The sequence below is a fragment of the Carassius gibelio genome, chromosome A1 (assembly GCF_023724105.1).
Source record: "Carassius gibelio isolate Cgi1373 ecotype wild population from Czech Republic chromosome A1, carGib1.2-hapl.c, whole genome shotgun sequence".
In the NCBI taxonomy this organism is placed as follows: Eukaryota; Metazoa; Chordata; class Actinopteri; order Cypriniformes; family Cyprinidae; genus Carassius; species Carassius gibelio.
The window spans coordinates 18,666,293-18,692,480 of record NC_068371.1 but is presented as its reverse complement, the minus strand read 5'-3'; the positions used below and the strand labels follow the sequence as shown (position 1 = coordinate 18,692,480).

At 36.4% G+C, this 26,188-nt stretch overlaps 2 long non-coding RNA genes across 9 annotated transcripts in view; one reads left to right on the top strand and one right to left on the bottom strand.

Annotated features, from left to right (window-relative positions):
* The window catches only part of LOC128015573 (uncharacterized), a 124,577-nt gene that overhangs the window by 17,278 nt on the left and 81,111 nt on the right, over positions 1-26,188 (bottom strand). The window lies entirely within an intron of this gene.
* LOC128011454 (uncharacterized) overlaps positions 17,724-26,188 on the top strand; it is a 181,752-nt gene continuing 173,287 nt past the window's right edge. For 4 of the 8 annotated variants that reach the window (XR_008182668.1, XR_008183340.1, XR_008183205.1 and 1 more), the window contains exon 1: positions 24,539-24,840. This is a non-coding gene — a long non-coding RNA (uncharacterized LOC128011454). Of the gene's footprint in view, positions 17,934-21,587; positions 22,598-24,538; positions 24,841-26,188 lie in introns of those variants that run through there. The other 4 variants (XR_008183478.1, XR_008183634.1, XR_008183729.1 and 1 more) reach the window with 3 other exon arrangements.

Sequence of the window (26,188 nt, the reverse complement as noted above, 5' to 3'; positions counted from 1 at the left end):
ATAGTGTTGTTATTTTTTTTATTTTTGCCCAATCTCTCTTAAATTTTGCATGCTTGTTTAGAATGAAATCATGCATTATTTTACACAGTTTTGATCATTTGTGGGATTTCTGTTTGTATTAATAGGCCTTTGTGTACACTATGCAAATAACATAATATAAAATTACTGGTTTATAGTTGTCTAAATGCAATTGTTCAACATGTTTTTGATAATTATTGACCTTCAGAGTCTAGAGAATTGTACTTCAGTGGTTTTATTGATTTTCATCTTATACCCGATCACTAGTTTGCCAAAGTACCTTTTTAAAATAATCTTGAATGTTTAATTAACAGCTTTATTGACAACGTTGGTCCCAGAGGCAAAGTTGTTCAGAATGAGGATATTTATCAAATGATATAAAGATTTAGTGTTTTTGAGTGAATATATGAGCATTTACAAACAATTTGAGGCCATTTACCATATAAATCTTGTGTTTTGAGACCTTTTCTACTGTTATAGCGCCACCTATGGTCTGATCTCCATGAAACTTTGCATGCTTGTTAAGAGTCACAAGTTAGATGATTTCACCGAGTTTCATAAAGTTTTGAGTTTTCGTTAAGGTTTTATAGGCTTTGGGGTATGTTTGGCCACACCCCTTTTTCTAAATTACCCCTTTACAGCTGACCAAAGGACAAAATTCAACATTTTTTTAATAATTATTGATCTAGAGAGTCCACAGAATATTACTGCAGTGGTTTGGTTACGATCGGACAAAAAACCTAGGACTAGTTCGCAAAAGTAGGTTTTTAACATATTTGTGAATAACAATTGAATGATTTGATTGACAGCAATGGTTCTTGAGGCAAAGTTGTGCATTATGAGGAGATCTATCAAATGATATGCATACTGTGTTGATATGTGAAACACCACGTGATTACAGAGCCATAAAACTCGTTAGCGCCAACTAGTGGCCGATTTCTTTCAAAATTCTTACAGACCTTAAGGTTCATGAGTCGAACGTACCCAGCGAGTTTCGTTCCGATCAACATCCGTTAACCCTTTCAAATAGGTGCTTAAAATTGTTTGGCCAATGGCGGCCATGTTTTTTTTAGATATGCAAATGTCCTCATATGTACTTGTGCCCCTTCAGACCGAGACATTGCATACCAATTTTCAAGTCGATCGAGGCAACAGTTGCCTAGTTATAGCCATTTATGTGTTTTTTCTATCTTATAGCGCCCCCAAGTGGCAGAGATGCGCAATATTTTTGATTTGACCAAAGATTGAGCTTATACATATGTATACCGAGTTTGGTGAAGATATCTCATTCCGTTCAAGAGTTATAGTTAAAATAGCATTTGGCTAACGTTAGCATAGACGCTTTTTGGTGTACTGTTTCGCGTAAGAATTGAAATTTCAACTTTTTTTTGATAATTATTGATATTGAGTGTCCAGGGAATATTTATGAAGTGGTTTGGTTCTGATTGGTTGAAAATCCTAGGACTAGTTCGCAAAAGTAGGTTTCGGATTTAGCTCGATTTTGCGAGAAAACGGTGCGTCGTAGACCCCAAAAAGGCGCCGTGCACTTTTGTTCGGGCTAACCCAAGGATTGCAACAATGCCATGTTTTTGAGTCTATGGCTAACGGTTTACACTTTACGGCCAAAATTGTCCAAAATTTTTGTTTTTTGCGCTGTAGCGCCCCCGTTAGGCCGATTGGGCCGGTTCTTTGTATCTGAGTAGCGAGCAAGACTACTACCATCTGACCAAGTTTCAGCTCTCTAGGCCTTACGGTTTGGGCTGCACGTTCAGTTTTAAGGCGGAAGAATAATAATAATAATAATAATAATAATAAAAATCCTAACAAATACAATAGGGTTTCAGCACTGCGTGCTTGAACCCCTAATTAAAGCTGCAAGCAGCATTTTACCGGGGTTCAAGCATTTAAGGCATCTGAGGTGGTCAGAGCCAACCTGGATGCACTGATGACATTTAAAGACATCCAAAATGGAGAACAGGCTATCAGACAGACACTAACACAGAAAGTAAATGATTAGAGTAATATATGTATACTCTATAAGCATATGCACACACACACACACACACACACACACACAAAAACACACATATACATGCACACACATTTTGTTGCAGATATAGGTATTTGAAATAAGTGATAGGTGACATAAAATTATTGCAAGTCTTCTCTTTTTCAGAGTTTAGATGTCATTTTCAGGTTAAACTGTAATCATAATGTGGCAAAATTGTAAAAACTGATACATCTGTATGAACAAAATGGAAAACATCAATTCAATGATATTTAAAATGTTATAACAGTTAATTTATTAATGTTTTGGCATGAATTCATGAAAACAGTACTGTTTAACTAGCTGAATGAGCCCATTAGTGGTCTCCCGCTGCCATCTAGTGGTTATAAATTGCATTTACTCAAGCAACACTGTGTTTTTAAATATAACTGTTATAGTGTTGTTATTTTTTTTTTGCCCAATCTCTCTTAAATTTTGCATGCTTGTTTAGAATGAAATTATGCATTATTTTACACAGTTTTGATAATTTGTGGGCTTTCTGTTTGTATTAATAGGCCTTTGTGTACACTATGCAAATAACATATTATAAAATTACTGGTTTATAGTTGTCCAAATGCAACTGTTCAACATGTTTTTGATAATTATTGACCTTCAGAGTCTAGAGAATTGTACTTCAGTGGTTTTATTGATTTTCATCTGAAACCCTATCACTAGTATGCCAAAGTAACTTTTTGAAATAATCTTGAATATTTAATTAACAGCTTTATTGACAACATTGGTCCCAGAGGCAAAGTTGTTCAGAATGAGGAGGTCTATCATATGATATGAAGATCTAGTGTTTTTGAGTGAATATATGAGCCTTTTCAAACAATTTGAGGCCATTTACCATATAAATCTTGTGTTTTGAGACCTTTTCTACTGTTATAGCGCCTCCTATGGTCCGATCTCCATGAAACTTTGCATGCTTGTTAAGAGTCACCTGATACATGTTTTCCCGAAGTTTCATAAAGTTTAGAGTTTTCGTTTAGGTTTTATAGGCTTTGGGGTATGTTTGGCCACACCCCTTTTATTAATTACCCCTTTAACGCTAACCAAAGTACAAAATTCAACATTTTTTTGATAATTATTGATCTAGAGAGTCCACAGAATATTACTGCAGTGGTTTGGTTCCGATCGGGTAAAAAACCTAAGACTAGTTCGCAAAAGTAGGTTTTTTACATAGTTGTGAATAATTAATGAACGGTTTGATTGACAGCAATGGTTCTTGAGACAAAGTTGTGCATTATGAGGAGATCTATCAAATGATATGCATATTGTGTTGATATGTGAAACACCACGTGATTACAGAGCCATAAAACTCGTTAGGGCCAACTAGTGTCCGATTTCTTTCAAAATTCTTACAGACCTTAAGGTTCATGAGTCGAACGTACCCAGTGAGTTTCGTTCCGATCAACATCCGTTAACCCTTTCAAATAGGTGCTTAAAATTGTTTGGCCAATGGCGGCCATGTTTTTTGAGATATGCAAATGTCCTCATAGGTACTTTTGCCCCTTCAGGCCAAGACACTGCATACCAATTTTCAAGTCGATCGAGCCAACGGTTGCCTAGTTATAGACATTTATGTGTTTTTTCTATCTTATTGCGCCCCCAAGTGGCAGAGATGCGCAATTTTTTTTATTTGACCAAAGATTGAGCTCATACATATGTGTACCATGTTTGGTGAAGATATCTCATTTCATTCATGAGTTATAGCCTGTTGCGTAAAATTGGTCCTCGACTTTCGAATGTTTTGGCATCCCATTAAGAAAGTGAGTCGAAATTTCTACTTTTTTTTGATAATTATTGATATTCACTGGACAGAGAACATTTCTGCAGTGGTTTGGTTCAGATTGGGCGAAAAACCTAGGACAAGTTCGCAAAAGTAGGTTTTGGACATACGTCAAATTTGCGAAAAAACGAGGCCTCCTAGACCCAAAATCAGAGTGACTGTTTTTAATTTCGCATGACCCACGGATTCCAGAAATGTTAAATTTTTGGCTCTATCACAAGCGGTTTAGGAGCTATTAGCAAAAACGCATTTTTGATCACTGTAGCGCCCCCCACTGGCCGATTGGGCCGGATCTTTGCGCCTGAGTAGCGAGCAAGACTACTACCTTTTGACCAAGTTTCAGCTCTCTAGGCCTTACGGTTTGGGCTGCCCGTTCAGTTTTAAGGCGGAAAAATAATAATAATAATAATAATTAAAGCTGCAAGCAGCATTTTACCGGGGTTCAAGCACATTAAGGCCTCTGAGGTGGTCAGAGCCAACCTGGATGCATGGATGACAGTTAAACACATCCAAAATGGAGAACAGGCTAACAGACAGACACACACACTGAAAGCAAATGATTAGACTAATATATGTATACTCTATAAGCATATGCACACACACACACACACACACACACACACACAAAGACACACATATACATGGACACACATTTTGTTGCAGATATAGGTATTTGAAATAAGTGATAGGTGACAATAAACTTATTGCAAGTCTTCTCTTTTTTAGAGTTTAGATGTCATTTTCAGGTTAAACTGTAATCATAATGTGGCAAAAACTGATATATCTGTATGAACAAAATGGAAAACATCAATTCAGTGAGATTTAAAATGTTATAACAGTTAATTTATTAATGTTTTGGCATGAATTCATGAAAACAGTACTGTTTAACTTAACTGAATGAGCCCATTAGTGGTCTTCCGCTGCCATCTAGTGGTTATAATGCATTTACTGAAACAACACTGTGTTTTTAAACATAACTGTTATTGTGTTCTTTTTTTTTCCAATCTCTCTTAAATTTTGCATGCTTGTTTAGAATGAAATCATGCATTATTTTACACAGTTTTGATAATTTGTGGGCTTTCTGTTTGTATTAATAGGCCTTTGTGTACACTATGCAAATAACATATTATAAAATCACTGGTTTATAGTTGTCCAAATGCAATTGTTCAACATGTTTTTGATAATTATTGACCTTCAGAGTCTAGAGAATTGTACTTCAGTGGTTTTATTGATTTTCATCTGAAACCCTATCACTAGTATGCCAAATTAACTTTTTAAAATAATCTTGAATATTTAATTAACAGCTTTATTGACAACGTTGGTCCCTGAGGCAAAGTTGTTCAGAATGAGGAGATTTATCAAATGATATGAAGATTTAGTGTTTTTGAGTGAATATATGAGCATTTACAAACAATTTGAGGCCATTTACCATATAAATCTTGTTTTTTGAGACATTTTCTACTGTTATAGCGCCACCTATGGTCTGATCTCCATGAAACTTTGCATGCTTGTTAAGAGTCACCTGTTACATGATTTCACTGAGTTTCATAAAGTTTTGAGTTTTCGTTTAGGTTTTATAGGCTTTGGTGTATGTTTGGCCACACCCCTTTTTCTATATTACCCCTTTATAGCTAACCAAAGGACAAAATTCAACATTTTTTTAATAATTATTGATCTACAGAGTCCACAGAATATTACTGCAGTGGTTTGGTTCCGATCGGACAAAAAACCTAGGACTAGTTCGCAAAAGTAGGTTTTTAACATATTTGTGAATAACAATTGAACGATTTGATTGACAGCAATGGTTCTTAAGGCAAAGTTGTGCATTATGAGGAGATCTATCAAATGATATGCATATTGTGTTGATATGTGAAACACCACGTGATTACAGAGCCATAAAACTCGTTAGCGCCAACTAGTGGCCGATTTCTTTCAAAATTCTTACAGACCTTAAGGTTCATGAGTCGAACGTACCCAGTGAGTTTCGTTCCGATCAACATCCGTTAACCCTTTCAAATAGGTGCTTAAAATTGTTTGGCAAATGGCGGCCATGTTTTTCGAGATATGCAAATGTCCTCATAGGTACTTGTGCCCCTTCAGACCAAGACACTGCATACCAATTTTCAAGTCGATCGAGCCAACGGTTCCCTAGTTATAGCCATTTATGTGTTTTTTCTATCTTATTGCGCCCCCAAGTGGCAGAGATGCGCAATTTTTTTTATTTTACCAAAAATTTAGCTCATACATTTGTGTACCGAGTTTGGTGAAGATATCTCATTCCGTTCAAGAGTTATAGTTAAAATAGCATTTGGCTAACATTAGGATAGACGCTTTTTGGCGTACTGTTTCGCGTAAAAATTGAAATTTCAACTTTTTTTTGATAATTATTGATATTGAGTGTCCAGGGAATATTTATGAAGTGGTTTGGTTGCGATTGGTTAAAAATCCTAGGACTAGTTCGCAAAAGTAGGTTTCGGATATAGCTCGATTTTGCGAGAAAACGGTGCGTCGTAGACCCCAAAAAGGCGCCGTGCACTTTTGTTCGGGCTAACCCAAGGATTGCTATGATGCCATGTTTTTGAGTTTATGGCTAACGGTTTACGATTCACGGCCAAAAACGTCCAAAATTTTTGTTTTTTGCGCTATAGCGCCCCCGTTTGGCCGATTGGGCTGAGACTTTGATAAGTTCTCCCCAAAATGAGCTCTACGATCTGTCCAAATTTCAGCTCTCTAGGCCTTACGGTTTGGGCTGCACGTTCAGTTCTAGGGCGGAAGAATAATAATAATAATAATAATAATAATAATTAAAGCTGCAAGCAGCATTTACGGGGTTCAAGCACATTAAGGCCTCTGAGGTGGTCAGAGCCAACCTGGATGTTTGGATGACATTTAAACACATCCAAAATGTAGAACAGGCTGGCAGACAGACACAAACACTGAAATTAAATGATTAGACTTATATATTAATTCTATATAAACATGTGCACACACACACACACACAAAGACAAAGACACACATTTACATGCACACACATTTTGTTGCAGATATAGGTATTTGACATAAGTGATAGGTGACAAACTTATTGCAAGTCTTCTCTTTTTTTAGAGTTTAGATGTCATTTTCAGGTTAAACTGTATTCATAATGTGGCAAAATTGTAAAAACTGATATGTCTGTATGAACAAAATGGAAAACATTGACTCAATGAGATTTAAAATGTTATAACAGTTCATTTTTTAATGTGTTGGCATGAATTCATGAATCCTTTCAACAGTACTGTTCAACTTTACTGAATGAGCCCATTAGTGGTCTTCCGCTGCCATCTAGTGGTTATAAATTGCATTTACTCAAACAACACTGTGTTTTAAACATAACTGTTATAGTGTTGTTATTTTTTTTTGCCCAATCTCTCTTAAATTTTGCATGCTTGTTTAGATTGAAATCATGCATTATTTTACACAGTTTTGATAATTTGTGGGCTTTCTGTTTGCATTAATAGGCCTTTGTGTACACTATGCAAATAACATATAATAAAATTACTGGTTTATAGTTGTCTAAATGCAATTGTTCAACATGTTTTTGATAATTATTGACCTTCAGAGTCTAGAGAATTGTACTTCAGTGGTTTTATTGATTTTCATCTTAAACCCTTTCACTAGTATGCCAAAGTAACTTTTTAAAATAATCTTGAATATTTAATTAACAGCTTTATTGACAACATTGGTCCCAAAGGCAAAGTTGTTTCAGAATGAGGAGATCTATCATATGATATGAATATCTAGTGTTTTTGAGTGAATATATGAGCATTTTCAAACAATTTGAGGCCATTTACCATCTAAATCTTGTGTTTTGAGACCTGTTGTACTGTTATAGCGCCACCTATGCTTCGATCTCCATGAAACTTTGCATGCTTGTTAAGAGTCACCTGTTACATGTTCTCACCGAGTTTCATAAAGTTTTGAGTTTTCGTTTAGGTTTTATAGGCTTTGGAGTATGTTTGGCCACACCCCTTTTTCTAAATCATCCCTTTACCGCTAACCAAAGGACAAAATTCAACATTTTTTTAATAATTATTGATCTAGAGAGTCCACAGAATATTACTGCAGTGGTTTGGTTCCGATCGGACAAAAAACCTAGGACTAGTTCGCAAAAGTAGGTTTTTAACATATTTGTGAATAACAATTGAACGATTTGATTGACAGCAATGGTTCTTGAGGCAAAGTTGTGCAATATGAGGAGATCTATCAAATGATATGCATATTGTGTTGATATGTGAAACACCACGTGATTACAGAGCCATAAAACTCGTTAGCGCCAACTAGTGGCCGATTTCTTTCAAAATTCTTACAGACCTTAACGTTCATGAGTCGAACGTACCCAGCGAGTTTCGTTCCGATCAACATCCGTTAACCCTTTCAAATAGGTGCTTAAAATTGTTTGGCCAATGGCGGCCATGTTTTTTGAGATATGCAAATGTCCTCATAGGTACTTGTGCCCCTTCAGACCAAGACATTGCATACCAATTTTCAAGTCGATCGAGCCAACGGTTGCCTAGTTATAGCCATTTATGTGTTTTTTCTATCTTATAGCGCCCCCAAGTGGCAGAGATGCGCAATTTTTTTAATTTGACCAAAGATTGAGCTCATACATATGTATACCGAGTTTGGTGAAGATATCTCATTCCGTTCAAGAGTTATAGTTAAAATAGGATTTGGCTAACGTTAGCATAGACGCTTTTTGGTGTACTGTTTCGCGTATGAATTGAAATTTCTACTTTTTTTTGATAATTATTGATATTGAGTGTCCAGGGAATATTTATGAAGTGATTTGGTTCTGATTGGTTGAAAATCCTAGGACTAGTTCGCAAAAGTAGGTTTCGGATATAGCTCGATTTTGCGAGAAAACGGTGCGTCGTAGACCCCAAAAAGGCGCCGTGCACTTTTGTTCGGGCTAACCCAAGGATTGCAACGATGCCATGTTTTTGAGTCTATGGTTAACGGTTTACGATTTACGGCCAAAAATGTCAAAAATTTTAGTTTTTTGCGCTGTAGCGCCCCCGTTAGGCCGATTGGGTCGAGACTCAGTATCTGACAAGAAGGCCGGACTACTACAATCTGACCAAATTTCAGCTTTCTAGCCCTTACGGTTTAGGCTGCACGATCAGTTTGAGTGGAGAATAATAATAATAATAATAATAATAATAATAATAAAAATCCTAACAAAAACAATAGGGTTTCAGCACTGCGTGCTTGAACCCCTAAAAATCCTAACAATTACAATAGGGTTTCAGCACTGCGTGCTTGAACCCCTAATAATAATAATAATTAAAGCTGCAAGCAGCATTTATCGGGGTTCAAGCATTTTAGGTCTCTGGGGTGGTCTCGGCCAACCTGGATGTACGGATGACAGTTAAACACATCCAAAATGGAGATTAGGCTCACAGACAGACACACGCACTGAAATTAAATGATTGAACTAGTTTTTAATAGTTTAGATGTCATTTTCAGCTTTCACTGTAATCATAAAGTGGCAGAAGTGTAAAAGCTGACGTCTACATTTATCTGACGCTTTTATCCAAAGCGACTTACACTTGCTATATATGTCAGAGGTCACATGCTTCTGGACCAACTTGGGGTTAAGTGTCTTGCTCAGCGAAACATCGGTGTCTCACGGTGGATTCGAACCCGGGTGGCTCGCACCGATGGCGTGTGTCTTATCCACTGCACCAACAACACCACTACGTCTGTTGGAAATGTCTGTTTGAACAAAATGGAAAACTTTGACTCAATGAGATTTAAAATGTAACTTTGTTTTTTATTTTTTAGGCATGAATTCACTTAAATTTTGCATGCTTGTTTAGAATGAGATTATGCATTATTTTACACAGTTTTGATAATTTGCGGGCTTTCTGTTTGTATTAACAGGTCTTTGGGTACACTACGTAAAGAACGTATTTTAAAATAACTGGTTTATAGTTGTTCAAATACAATTGTTCAATATTTTTTTGATAATTATTGACCTTCAGAGTCTAGAGAATTGTACTTAATTGGTTTTATTGATTTTCAGCTTAAAACCTTGGACTAGTTTGCCAAAGTAACTTTTTTAAATAATCTTGAATATTTAATTAGGAGTTTTATCGACAACATTGATCCAAGAGGCAAAGTTGTTCAGAATGAGGAGATCTATCATATGATCTAGTGTTTGCGTGAATATATGAGTATTTTTAACCAATTTGAGGCCATTTACCATATAATTCTTGTGTTTTTGAGACCTTTTCTACTGTTATAGCGCCACCTATTGTCCGATCTCCATGAAACTTTGCATGATTGTTCAGAGACATCTGCTCCATGTTTTCTCCTAGTTTTGTAAAGTTTTGAGTTTCTGTTGAGGTTTTATAGGCTTTTGTTTGTATGTGGCCACGCCCCTTTTATTAATGACCTGGTTACAGCTAACCAAAGGACAAAATTCAACATTTTTTTGATAACTATTGATCTAGAGAGTCCAGAGAATATTACTGCAGTGGTTTGGTTCTGATTGGGTGAAAAACCTAGGACTAGTTCGCAAAAGTAGGTTTTTAACATATTTGTGAATAATTAATGAACATGTTGATTGACAGCCATGGTTCTTGAGGCAAAGTTGTGCACCATGAGGAGATCTATCAAATGATATGCATATTGTGTGAATCTATGTCCCACCACGTGATTACTGAGCCAAAAAATCTCATTAGCGCCAACTAGTGGCCGATTTCTTTCAAAATTCTTACAGACCTTTAGGGCCCTAAGTCGAACGTGCCTACCGAGTTTCGTTCCGATTGACCTCTGTTAACCTTGTCGAAAAGGGGTTTACATTTCATTGGCCAATGGCGGCCATATTTTTTTAGATACGCCAATTTCCTCATAGACCCTTGTGTCACATGGGACAATGACATGGCATACAAATTTTCAAGTCGATCAGGCTAACGGTTGTGTAGTTATAGCCATTTTTATGTTTTTACCTCTTATAGCGCCACCAAGTGGCAGAGCTGTGCAATTCTTTTTTATTTGACCAAAGTTTCAGCTCATCAAAATGTGTACCAAGTTTGGTTAAGATATCTCATTTCGTTCACGAGTTCTGGCCTTTTGAATGAAATTGGTCCTCGACTTGTGAAGGTATTAGCGCCCCCTTGAAGCAGTGAGTGAAAATTTCAAATTTTTTTTGATAATTATTGATAATGACTGTCCATAGAACATTTCTGCACTGGTTTTGTTCCGATTGGCTGAAAAACCTAGGACTAGTTTGCAAAAGTAGGTTTGGGCTATAGGTCGATTTTACGGGAAAACGGTGCGTCGTAGAGTAAAAAAAGGCGCAGAGCAATTTTGTTCCTATTAACCCAAGGATGCAAAATATATAACGTTTTTGAGTCTACGTCAAGTGGTTTAGGAGCTATGGCCAAAAATGTCTGAAAATTTAGTTTTTTGTGCTGTAGCGCCCCCGTTAGGCCGATTGGGCCGGGTCTTTGCGCCTGAGTAGCGAGCCAGACTACTACAATCTGGCCAAGTTTCAGCTCTCTAGCCCTTACGGTTTGGGCTGCACGATCAGTTTTAGGGAAGAATAATAATAATAATAATAATAATTAAAGCTGCAAGCAGCATTTATCGGGGTTCAAGCATTTTAGGTCTCTGGGGTGGTCTCGGCCAACCTGGATGTACGGATGACAGTTAAACACATCCAAAATGGAGATTAGGCTCACAGACAGACACACGCACTGAAATTAAATGATTGAACTAGTTTTTAATAGTTTAGATGTCATTTTCAGCTTTCACTGTAATCATAAAGTGGCAGAAGTGTAAAAACTGACGTCTACATTTATCTGACGCTTTTATCCAAAGCGACTTACACTTGCTATATATGTCAGAGGTCACATGCTTCTGGACCAACTTGGGGTTAAGTGTCTTGCTCAGTGAAACATCGGTGTCTCACGGTGGATTCGAACCCGGGTCGCTCGCACTGATGGCGTGTGTCTTATCCACTGCGCCAACAACACCACTACATCTGTTGCAAATGTCTGTTTGAACAAAATGGAAAACTTTGACTCAATGAGATTTAAAATGTAACTTTGTTTTTTATTTTTTAGGCATGAATTCGCTTAAATTTTGCATGCTTGTTTAGAATGAGATTATGCATTATTTTACACAGTTTTGATAATTTGCGGGCTTTCTGTTTGTATTAACAGGTCTTTGGGTACACTATGTAAAGAACGTATTTTAAAATAACTGGTTTATAGTTGTTCAAATACAATTGTTCAATATTTTTTTGATAATTATTGACCTTCAGAGTCTAGAGAATTGTACTTAATTGGTTTTATTGATTTTCAGCTTAAAACCTTGGACTAGTTTGCCAAAGTAACTTTTTTAAATAATCTTGAATATTTAATTAGGAGTTTTATCGACAACATTGATCCAAGAGGCAAAGTTGTTCAGAATGAGGAGATCTATCATATGATCTAGTGTTTGCGTGAATATATGAGTATTTTTAACCAATTTGAGGCCATTTACCATATAAATCTTGTGTTTTTGAGACCTTTTCTACTGTTATAGCGCCACCTATTGTCCGATCTCCATGAAACTTTGCATGATTGTTCAGAGACATCTGCTCCATGTTTTCTCCTAGTTTTGTAAAGTTTTGAGTTTCTGTTGAGGTTTTATAGGCTTTTGTTTGTATGTGGCCACGCCCCTTTTATTAATGACCTGGTTACAGCTAACCAAAGGACAAAATTCAACATTTTTTTGATAACTATTGATCTAGAGAGTCCAGAGAATATTACTGCAGTGGTTTGGTTCTGATTGGGTGAAAAACCTAGGACTAGTTCGCAAAAGTAGGTTTTTAACATATTTGTGAATAATTAATGAACAATTTGATTGACAGCCATGGTTCTTGAGGCAAAGTTGTGCAACATGAGGAGATCTATCAAATGATATGCATATTGTGTGAATCTATGTCCCACCACGTGATTACTGAGCCAAAAAATCTCATTAGCGCCAACTAGTGGCCGATTTCTTTCAAAATTCTTACAGACCTTTAGGGCCCTAAGTCGAACGTGCCTACCGAGTTTCGTTACGATTGACCTCTGTTAACCTTGTCGAAAAGGGGTTTACATTTCATTGGCCAATGGCGGCCATGTTTTTTTAGATACGCCAATTTCCTCATAGACCCTTGTGTCACATGGGACAATGACATGGCATACAAATTTTCAAGTCGATCAGGCTAACGGTTGTGTAGTTATAGCCATTTTTATGTTTTTACCTCTTATAGCGCCACCAAGTGGCAGAGCTGTGCAATTCTTTTTTATTTGACCAAAGTTTCAGCTCATCAAAATGTGTACCAAGTTTGGTTAAGATATCTCATTTCGTTCACGAGTTCTGGCCTTTTGAATGAAATTGGTCCTCGACTTGTGAAGGTATTAGCGCCCCCTTGAAGCAGTGAGTGAAAATTTCAATTTTTTTTTGATAATTATTGATAATGACTGTCCATAGAACATTTCTGCACTGGTTTTGTTCCGATTGGCTGAAAAACCTAGGACTAGTTTGCAAAAGTAGGTTTGGGCTATAGGTCGATTTTACGGGAAAACGGTGCATCGTAGAGTAAAAAAAGGCGCAGAGCAATTTTGTTACTATTAACCCAAGGATGCAAAATATATAAAGTTTTTGAGTCTACGTCAAGTGGTTTAGGAGCTATGGCCAAAAATGTCTGAAAATTTAGTTTTTTGTGCTGTAGCGCCCCCGTTAGGCCGATTGGGCCGGGTCTTTGCGCCTGAGTAGCGAGCCAGACTACTACAATCTGGCCAAGTTTCAGCTCTCTAGCCCTTACGGTTTGGGCTGCACGATCAGTTTTAGGGAAGAATAATAATAATAATAATAATAATAATAATAATAATAATAATAATAATAATAATAATAATAATAAAAATCCTAACAAAAACAATAGGGTTTCAGCACTTCGTGCTTGAACCCCTAATTAAAGCTGCAAGCAGCATTTTACCGGGGTTCAAGCACATTAAGGCCTCTGAGGTGGTCAGAGCCAACCTGGATGTTTGGATGACATTTAAACACATCCAAAATGGAGAACAGGCTAACAGACAGACACACACACTGACAGCAAATGATTAGACTAATATATGTATACTCTATAAGCATATGCACACACACACACACACACACACACACACACACACACAAAGACACACATACACATGGACACACATTTTGTTGCAGATATAGGTATTTGAAATAAGTGATAGGTGACAATAAACTTATTGCAAGTCTTCTCTTTTTTAGAGTTTAGATGTCATTTTCAGGTTAAACTGTAATCATAATGTGGCAAAATTGTAAAAACTGATACATCTGTATGAACAAAATGGAAAACATTGATTCAGTAAGATTTAAAATGTTATAACAGTTAATTTATTAATGTTTTGGCAAGAATTCATGAAAACAGTGCTGTTCAACTTAGCTGAATGAGCCCATTAGTGGTCTTCCGCTGCCATCTAGTGGTTATAAATTGCATTTACTCAAACAACCCTGGTTTTAAACATAACTGTTATAGTGTTGTTATTTTTTTTTGCCCAATCTCTCTTAAATTTTGCATGCTTGTTTAGAATGAAATGCTGCATTATTTTACACAGTTTTGATAATTTGTGGGCTTTCTGTTTGTATTAATAGGCCTTTGTGTACACTATGCAAATAACATATTATAAAATTATTGGGTTATAGTTGCCCAAATGCAATTGTTCAACATGTTTTTGATAATTATTGACCTTCAGAGTCTAGAGAATTGTACTTCAGTGGTTTTATTGATTTTCATCTTAAACCGTATCACAATTATGCCAAAGTAACTTTTTTAAATAATCTTGAATATTTAATTAACAGCTTTATTGACAACATTGGTCCCAGAGGCAAAGTTGTTCAGAATGAGGAGTTTTATCATATGATATGAAGATCTAGTGTTTTTGAGTGAATATATGAACATTTTCAAACAATTTGAGGCCATTTACCATATAAATCTTGTGTTTTGAGACCTTTTCTACTGTTATAGCGCCACCTATGGTCTGATCTCCATGAAACTTTGCATGCTTGTTAAGAGTCACCTGTTACATGATTTCAAGTAGTTTCATAAAGTTTTGAGTTTTCGTTTAGGTTTTATAGGCTTTGGGGTATGTTTGGCCACACCCCTTTTTCTATATTACCCCTTTACAGCTAAACAAAGGACAAAATTCAACATTTTTTTAATAATTATTGATCTACAGAGTCCACAGAATATTACTGCAGTGGTTTGGTTCCGATCGGACAAAAAACCTAGGACTAGTTCGCAAAAGTAGGTTTTTAACATATTTGTGAATAACAATTGAACGATTTGATTGACAGCAATGGTTCTTGAGGCAAAGTTGTGCATTATGAGGAGATCTATCAAATGATATGCATATTGTGTTGATATGTGAAACACCAAGTGATTACAGAGCCATAAAACTCGTTAGCGCCAACTAGTGGCCGATTTCTTTAAAAATTCTTACAGACCTTAAGGTTCATGAGTCGAACGTACCCAGCGAGTTTCGTTCCGATCAACATCCGTTAACCCTTTCAAATAGGTGCTTAAAATTGTTTGGCCAATGGCGGCCATGTTTTTTGAGATATGCAAATGTCCTCATTGGTACTTGTGCCCCTTCAGACCAAGACACTACATACTGATTTTCAAGTCGATCGAGCCAACGGTTGCCTAGTTATAGCAATTTATGTGTTTTTTCTATCTTATAGCGCCCCCAAGTGGCAGAGATGCGCAATTTTTTTTATTTGACCAAAGATTGAGCTCTTACATATGTGTACCGAGTTTGGTGAAGATATCTCATTTCATACAAGAGTTATAGTCAAAATAGCATTTGGCTAACGTTAGCATAGACGCTTTTTGGTGTACTGTTTCGCGTAAGAATTGAAATTTCAACGTTTTTTTGATAATTATTGATATTGAGTGTCCAGGGAATATTTATGAATTGGTTTGGTTCTGATTGGTTGAAAATCCTAGGACTAGTTCGCAAAAGTAGGTTTCGGATATAGCTCGATTTTGCGAGAAAACGGTGCGTCGTAGACCCCAAAAAGGCGCCGTGCACTTTTGTTCGGGCTAACCCAAGGATTGCAACAATGCCATGTTTTTGAGTCTACGGCTAACGGTTTACGATTTACGTCCAAAAATGTCAAAAATTTTAGTTTTTTGCGCTGTAGCACCCCCGTTAGGCCGATTGGGTCGAGACTCGGTATCTGACAAGAAGGCCGGACTACTACATTCTGACCAAATTTCAGCTTTCTAGGCCTTACGGTTTGGGCTGCACGAACAGTTTGAGTGGAGAATAATAATAATAATAATAATAATAATAATAATAATAAAAATCCTAACAAATACAATAGGGTTTCAGCACTGCGTGCTTGAACCCCTAAAAATCCTAACAATTACAATAGGGTTTCAGCACTGCGTGCTTGAACCCCTAATAATAATAATAAAAATCCTAACAAATACAATAGGGTTTCAGCACTGCGTGCTTGAACCCCTAATAATAAAAATCCTAACAAATACAATAGGGTTTCAGCACTGCGTGCTTGAACCCCTAATAAAAATCCTAACAGATACAATAGGGTTTCAGCACTGCGTGCTTGAACCCCTAATTAAAGCTGCAAGCAGCATTTATGGGGTTCAAGCACTTAAGGGATCTTAGGTGGTCAGAGCCAACCTGGACATATATGGATGGCCGTTAAACACATCCAAAATGGAGAATAGGCTAACAGACAGACACACACACTGAAATTAAATGATTAAACTCGTTTTTAAGATTTTAGATGTCATTTTCAGGTTTCACTGTAATCATAATGTGGTAAAATTTTAAAAACTGATATGTCTGAATGAACAAAATGGAAAACTTTAACTCAATGAGATTTGAAATGTTGTAAGAGTGTTTTTTGTATTGTTTAGGCATTACATCCTTTCAACTGTACAGTTTAAGTTAGCTGAATGAGCCCATTAGTGGTTTTCCGCTGCCATCTAGTGGTTATAAATGGCAATTTCTCATACATCAATGTGTTAATCCTTTTAACTCTTAGTGTTTTTTGCCCAATATCTCTTAAATATGGCATGCTCGTTTAGAATGAAATTATGCATTATTTTACACAGTTTTGATAATTTGTGGGCTTTCTGTTTGTATTAATAGGCCTTTGTGTACACTATGCAAATAACATATTATAAAATTACTGGTTTATAGTTGTCCAAATGCAATTGTTCAACATGTTTTTGATAATTATTGACCTTCTGAGTCTAGAGAATTGTACTTCAGTGGTTTTATTGATTTTCAGCTTAAAGCCTTGGAATACTTTGCCAAAGTAACTTTTTCAAATAATCTTGAATATTTAATTAACAGATTTATTGACAAAATTGGTCCCAGAGGCAAAGTTTTTCAGAATGAGATCTATCATATGATATGAAGATTTTGTGTTTTTGAGTGAATATATGTGCATTTTCAAACAGTTTGAGGCCATTTACCATCTAAATCATGTGTTATGAGACCTTTTCTACTGTTATAGCGCCACCTATGGATCAATCTCCATGAAACTTTGCAGCCTTGTTGAGAGTCACCTGTTACATGATTTCACCTAGTTTCATAAAGTTTTGAGATTTCGTTTAGGTTTTATAGGCTTTGGGGTATGTTTGGCCACACCCCTTTTTCTAAATTACCCCTTTACAGCTAACCAAAGGACAAAATTCAACATTTTTTTGATAATTATTGATCTAGAGAGTCCACAGAATATTACTGCAGTGGTTTGGTTCTGATCGGGCAAAAAATATAGGACTAGTTCGCAAAAGTAAGTTTTTAACATATTTGTGAATAACAATTGAACGATTTGATTGACAGCAATGGTTCTTGAGGAAAAGTTGTGCATTATGAGGAGATCTATCAAATGATATGCATATTGTGTTGATATGTGAAACACCACGTGATTACAGAGCCATACAACTCGTTAGCGCCAACTAGTGGCCGATTTCTTTCAAAATTCTTACAGACCTTAAGGTTCATGAGTCGAACGTACCCAGCGAGTTTCGTTCCAATCAACATCCGTTAACCCTTTCAAATAGGTGCTTAAAATTGTTTGGCCAATGGCGGCCATGTTTTTTGAGATATGCAAATGTCCTCATAGGTACTTGTGCCCCTTCAGACCAAGACACTGCATACCAATTTTCAAGTCGATCGAGCCAACGGTTGCCTAGTTATAGCCATTTATGTGTTTTTTCTATCTTATTGCGCCCCCAAGTGGCAGAGATGCGCAATTTTTTTTATTTTACCCAAAATTGAGCTCGTACATATGTGTACCAAGTTTGGTGAAGTTATCTCATTCCGTTCAAGAGTTATAGTTAAAATAGCATTTGGCCACCGTTACTATAGACGCTTTTTGGCATACTGTTTCGCGTAAAAATTGAAATTTCAACTTTTTTTTGATAATTATTGATATTGAGTGTCCAGGGAATATTTCTGAAGTGGTTTGGTTCTGATCGGTTGAAAATCCTAGGACTAGTTCGCAAAAGTAGGTTTCGGATATAGCTCAATTTTGCGAGAAAACGGTGTGTCGTAGACCCCAAAAAGGCGCCGTGCACTTTTGTTCGGGCTAACCCAAGGATTGCTATGATGCCATGTTTTTGAGTTTATGGCTAACGGTTTACGATTCACGGCCAAAAACGTCCAAAATTTTTGTTTTTTGCGCTATAGCGCCCCCGTTTGGCCGATTGGGCTGAGACTTTGATAAGTTCTCCCCAAAATGAGCTCTACGATCTGTCCAAATTTCAGCTCTCTAGGCCTTACGGTTTGGGCTGCACGTTCAGTTCTAGGGCGGAAGAATAATAATAATAATTAAAGCTGCAAGCAGCATTTATGGGGTTCAAGCACTTAAGGCATCTTAGGTGGTCAGAGCCAACCTGGACATATATGGATGGTCGTTAAACACATCCAAAATGGAGAATAGGCTAACAGACAGACACACACACTGAAATTAAATGATTAAACCCCGTTTTTAAGATTTTAGACGTCATTTTCAGGTTTCACTGTAATCATAATGTGGCAAAATTTTAAAAACTGATATGTCTGAATGAACAAAATGGAAAACTTTAACTCAATGAGATTTGAAATGTTGTAAGAGTGTTTTTTGTATTGTTTAGGCATTACATCCTTTCAACTGTACAGTTTAAGTTAGCTGAATGAGCCCATTAGTGGTTTTCCGCTGCCATCTAGTGGTTATAAATGGCAATTTCTCATACATCAATGTGTTAATCCGTTTAACTCTTAGTGTTTTTTGCCCAATATCTCTTAAATATGGCATACTCGTTTAGAATGAAATTATGCATTATTTTACACAGTTTTGATAATTTGTGGGCTTTCTGTTTGTATTAATAGGCCTTTGTGTACACTATGCAAATAACATATTATAAAATTACTGGTTTATAGTTGTCCAAATGCAATTGTTCAACATGTTTTTGATAATTATTGACCTTCTGAGTCTAGAGAATTGTACTTCAGTGGTTTTATTGATTTTCAACTTAAAGCCTTGGAATACTTTGCCAAAGTAACTTTTTCAAATAATCTTGAATATTTAATTAACAGATTTATTGACAAAATTGGTCCCAGAGGCAAAGTTTTTCAGAATGAGGAGATCTATCATATGATATGAAGATTTAGTGTTTTTGAGTGAATATATGTGCATTTTCAAACAGTTTTAGGCCATTTACCATCTAAATCTTGTGTTATGAGACCTTTTCTACTGTTATAGCGCCACCTATGGATCAATCTCCATGAAACTTTGCAGCCTTGTTGAGAGTCACCTGTTACATGATTTCACCTAGTTTCATAAAGTTTTGAGTTTTCGTTTAGGTTTTATAGGCTTTGGGGTATGTTTGGCCACACCCCTTTTTCTAAATTACCCCTTTACAGCTAACCAAAGGACAAAATTCAACATTTTTTTGATAATTATTGATCTAGAGAGTCCACAGAATATTACTGCAGTGGTTTGGTTCCGATCGGACAAAAAACCTAGGACTAGTTCGTAAAAGTAGGTTTTTAACATATTTGTGAATAACATTTGAACGATTTGATTGACAGCAATGGTTCTGGAGGCAAAGTTGTGCATTATGAGGAGATCTATCAAATGATATGCATATTGTGTTGATAAGTGAAACACCACGTGATTACAGAGCCAATAAACTCGTTAGCGCCAACTAGTGGCCGATTTCTTTCAAAATTCTTACAGACCTTAAGGTTCATGAGTCGAACGCACCCAGCGAGTTTCGTTCCGATCAACATCCGTTAACCCTTTCAAATAGGTGCTTAAAATTGTTTGGCCAATGGCGGCCATGTTTTTTGAGATATGCAAATGTCCTCATAGGTACTTGTGCCCCTTCAGACAAAGACACTGCATACCAATTTTTAGGTCGATCGAGCCAACGGTAGCCTAGTTATAGCCATTTATGTGTTTTTTCTTTTTATAGCGCCCCCAAGTGGCAGAGGTGTGCAATTTTTTTTATTTGACCAAAGTTTTAGGTCTTACAAATGTGTAGCAAGTTTGGTTAAGATATCTTATTTCTTTCACGAGTTATAGCCTGTTGCGTAAAATTGCTCCTCGACTTTCGAACGTTTTGGCATCCCATTACGACAGCGAGTCGAAATTTCAACTTTTTTTTGATAATTATTAATATTCCCTGGCCAGAGAACATTTCTGCAGTGGTTTGGTTCAGATTGGGCGAAAAACCTAGGACTAGTTCGCAAAAGTAGGTTTTGGACATACGTCAAATTTGCGAAAAAACTAGGCCTCCTAGACCCAAAATCAGAATGACCGTTTTTAATTTCGCATGACCCACGGATTCCGGAAATGTTAAATTTTTGGCTCTATGATAAGCGGTTTAGGAGTTATTAGCACTAACGCATTTTTGATCACTGTAGCGCCCCCTTTAAGCCGATTGGGGCGAGCCTTTGGATCTGACAAGAAGGCCGGACTTCTACCATCTGACCAAGTTTCAGCTCTCTAGGCCTTACGGTTTGGGCTGCACGATCAGTTTGAGTGGAGAATAATAATAATAATAATAATAATTAAAGCTGCAAGCAGCATTTTACCGGGGTTCAAGCATTTAAGGCATCTGAGGTGGTCAGAGCCAACCTGGATGTTTGGATGACATTTAAACACATCCAAAATGGAGAACAGGTTAACAGACAGACACACACACTGAAAGTAAATGATTAGATTAATATATGTATACTCTATAAGCATATGCACACACACACACACAAAGACACACATATACATGCACAAACATTTTGTTGCAGATATAGGTATTTGAAATAAGTGATAGGTGACATAAAATTATTGCAAGTCTTCTCTTTTTCAGAGTTTAGATGTCATTTTCACGTTAAACTGTAATCATAATGTGGCAAAATTGTAAAAACTGATACATCTGTATAAACAAAATGGAAAACATCAATTCAATGAGATTTAAAATGTTATAACAGTTAATTTATTAATGTTTTGGCATGAATTCATGAAAACAGTACTGTTTAACTAGCTGAATGAGCCCATTAGTGGTCTTCCGCTGCCATCTAGTGGTTATAAATTGCATTTACTCAAACAACACTGTGTTTTAAAACATAACTGTTATAGTGTTGTAATTTTTTTTTGCCCAATCTCTCTTAAATTTTGCATGCTTGTTTAGAATGAAATCATGCATTATTTTACACAGTTTTGATAATTTGTGGGCTTTCTGTTTGTATAAATAGGCCTTTGTGTACACTATGCAAATAACATATTATAAAATTATTGGTTTATAGTTGCCCAAATGCAATTGTTCAACATGTTTTTGATAATTATTGACCTTCAGAGTCTAGAGAATTGTACTTCAGTGGTTTTATTGATTTTCATCTTAAACCGTATCACAAGTATGCCAAAGTAACTTTTTAAAATAATCTTGAATATTTAATTAACAGCTTTATTGACAACATTGGTCCCAGAGGCAAAGTTGTTCAGAATGAGGAGATTTATCATATGATATGAAGATTTAGTGTTTTTGAATGAATATATGAACATTTTCAAACAATTTGAGGCCATTTACCATATAAATCTTGTGTTTTGAGACCTTTTCTACTGTTATAGCGCCACCTATGGTCTGATCTCCATGAAACTTTGCATGCTTGTTAAGAGTCACCTGATACATGATTTCACTGAGTTTCATAAAGTTTTGAGTTTTCCTTTAGGTTTTATAGGCTTTGGGGTATGTTTGGCCACACCCCTTTTTCTAAATTACCCCGTTGCAGCTAACCAAAGGACAAAATTCAACATGTTTTTAATAATTATTGATCTAGAGAGTCCACAGAATATTACTGCAGTGGTTTGGTTCCGATCGGGCAAAAAACCTAGGACTAGTTCGCAAAAGTAGGTTTTTAACATATTTGTGAATAACAATTGAACGATTTGATTGACAGCAATGGTTCTTGAGGCAAAGTTGTGCATTACGAGGAGATCTATCAAATGATATGCATATTGTGTTGATATGTGAAACACCACGTGATTACAGAGCCATAAAACTCGTTAGCGCCAACTAATGGCCGATTTCTTTCAAAATTCTTACAGACCTTAAGGTTCATGAGTCGAACGTACCCAGTGAGTTTCGTTCCGATCAACATCCGTTAACCCTTTCAAATAGGTGCTTAAAATTGTTTGGCCAATGGCGGCCATGTTTTTTGAGATATGCAAATGTTCTCATAGGTACTTGTGCCCCTTCAGACCAAGACACTACATACCGATTTTCAAGTCGATCGAGCCAACGGTTGCCTAGTTATAGCAATTTATGTGTTTTTTCTATCTTATAGCGCCCCCAAGTGGCAGAGATGCGCAATTTTTTTGATTTGACCAAAGATTGAGCTCATACATATGTGTACCGAGTTTGGTGAAGATATCTCATTCTGTACAAGAGTTATAGTCAAAATAGCATTTGGCTAACGTTAGCATAGACGCTTTTTGGTGTACTGTTTCGCGTAAGAATTGAAATTTCAACTTTTTTTTGATAATTATTGATATTGAGTGTCCAGGGAATATTTATGAATTGGTTTGGTTCTGATTGGTTGAAAATCCTAGGACTAGTTCGCAAAAGTAGGTTTCGGATATAGCTCGATTTTGCGAGAAAACGGTGCGTCGTAGACCCCAAAAAGGCGCCGTGCACTTTTGTTCGGGCTAACCCAAGGATTGCAACAATGCCATGTTTTTGAGTCTATGGCTAACGGTTTACACTTTACGGCCAAAAATGTCAAAAATTTTAGTTTTTTGCGCTGTAGCGCCCCCGTTAGGCCGATTGGATCGAGACTCGGTATCTGACAAGAAGGCCGGACTACTACATTCTGACCAAATTTCAGCTTTCTAGGCCTTACGGTTTGGGCTGCACGAACAGTTTGAGTGGAGAATAATAATAATAATAATAATAATAATAATTAAAGCTGCAAGCAGCATTTACGGGGTTCAAGCACATTAAGGCCTCTGAGGTGGTCTGAGCCAACCTGGATGTATGGAAGACAGTTAAACACATCCAAAACGGAGAATAGGCTGACAGACAGACACACACGCACTGAAATTAAATGATTAAACTAGTTTTAAGAGTTTGGATGTCATTTTCAGGTTTCACTGTAATCATAATGTGGCAAAATTTTAAAAACTGATAAGTCTGTATGAACAAAATGGAAAACTTTTAACTCAGTGAGATTTAAAATGTTGTAACAGTGTTTTTTTTTTATTGTTTAGGCATGAATTCATAAATCTTCTCAAAAGTACTGTTTCAATTAGCTGAATGAGCCCATTAGTGGTCTTCCGCTGCCATCTAGTGGTTGCATTTACTCAAACAACACTGTTTTTAAACATAACTGTTATAGTGTAATGTTTTTTGCCCAATCTCTCTTAAATTTTGCATGCTTATTCAGAATGAAATTAGGCATTATTTTACACATTTTTTATAATTTGTGGGCTTTCTGTTTGTATTAATAGGCCTTTGTGTACACTGTGAAAATAACATATTATACAATCACTGGTTTATAGTTGTCCAAATACAATTGTTCAACATGTTTTGGATAATTATTGACCTTCAGAGTCTAGAGAATTGTACTTCAGTGGTTTTATTGATTTTCAGCTTAAAGCCTTGGACTACTTTACCAAAGTAACTTTTTAAAATAATCTTGAATATTTAATTAACAGCTTTATTGACAACATTGGTCCCAAAAGTTGTTCAGAATGAGGAGATCTATCATATGATATGAAGATCTAGTGTTTATGTGAATATATGAGCATTTTCAGACAATTTGAGGCCATTTACCATGTAAATCTTATGTTTTGAGACCTTTTCTACTGTTATTGCGCCACCTATGGTCCGATCTCCATAAAAATTTGCATGCTTGTTAAGAGTCACCTGTTACATGTTTTCACCAAGTTTCATAAAGTTTTGAGTTTTCGTTTAGGTTTTATAGGCTTTGGGGTATGTTTGGCCACACCCCTTTTCTAAATTACCCATTTAAAGCTAACCAAAGGACAAAATTCAACATTTTTTTGATAATTATTGATCTAGAGAGTCCACAGAATATTACTGCAGTGGTTTGGGCCCGATCGGACAAAAAACCTAGGACTAGTTCGCAAAAGTAGGTTTTTAACATATATGTAAATAACAATTGAACGATTTGATTGACAGCAATGGTTCTTGAGGCAAAGTTGTGCATTATGAGGAGATCTATCAAATGATATGCATATTGTGTTGATATGTGAAACACCACGTGATTACAGAGCCATAAAACTCGTTAGCGCCAACTAGTGGCCGATTTCTTTCAAAATTCTTACAGACCTTAAGGTTCATGAGTCGAACGTACCCAGTGAGTTTCGTTCCGATCAACATCCGTTAACCCTTTCAAATAGGTGCTTAAAATTGTTTGGCCAATGGCGGCCATGTTTTTTGAGATATGCAAATGTCCTCATAGGTACTTGTGCCCCTTCAGACCAAGACACTGCATACCAATTTTCAAGTCGATCGAGCCAACGGTTGCCTAGTTATAGCCATTTATGTGTTTTTTAAATCTTATTGCGCCCCCAAGTGGCAGAGCTGCGCAATTTTTTTTATTTGACCAAAGATTGAGCTTATACATATGTGTACCGAGTTTGGTGAAGATATCTCATTCCGTTCAAGAGTTATAGTCAAAATAGCATTTGGCTAACGTTAGCATAGACGCTTTTTGGTGTACTGTTTCGCGTAAGAATTGAAATTTCAACTTTTTTTTGATAATTATTGATATTGAGTGTCCAGGGAATATTTCTGAAGTAGTTTGATTCCGATTGGTTAAAAATCCTAGGACTAGTTCGCAAAAGTAGGTTTCGGATATAGCTCGATTTTGCGAGAAAACGGTGCGTCGTAGAGCAAAAAATGCGGCTGTGCACTTTTGTTCGGGCTAACCCAAGGATTGCAACGATGCCTTGTTTTTGAGTCTACGGCTAACGGTTTACGATCTGCGGCCAAAAATGTCCAAAATTTTAGTTTTTTGCGCTGTAGCGCCCCCGTTAGGCCGATTGGGCTGAGACTTTGATAAGTTCTCCCCAAAATGAGCTCTACGATCTGTCCAAATTTCAGCTCTCTAGGCCTTACGGTTTGGGCTGCACGTTCAGTTCTAGGGCAGAAGAATAATAATAATAATAAAAATCCTAACAATTACAAGAGGGTTTCAGCACTGCGTGCTTGAACCCCTAATTAAAGCTGCAAGCAGCATTTACGGGGTTCAAGCATTTAAGGCATCTTAGGTGGTCAGAGCCAACCTGGACGTATGGATGACCGTTAAACACATCCAAAATGGAGAATAGGCTAACAGACAGACACACACACTGAAATTAAATGATTAAACTCGTTTTTAAGATTTTAGATGTCATTTTTAGGTTTCACTGTAATCATAATGTGGCAAAATTGTAAAAACTGATATGTCTGAATGAACAAAATGGAAAACTTTAACTCAATGAGATTTGAAATGTTGTAAGAGTGTTTTTTTTTTATTGTTTAGGCATTAATTCATACATCCTTTCAACTGAATGAGCCCATTAGTGGTTTTCCGCTGCCATCTAGTGGTTATAAATGGCAATTTCTCATACATCAATGTGTTAATCCTTTATAACTCTTAGTGTTTTTTTGCCCAATCTCTCTTAAATTTTGCATACTTCTTTAGAATGAAATTATGCATTTTTTTACACACTTTTGATAATTTGTGGGCTTTCTGTTTGTATT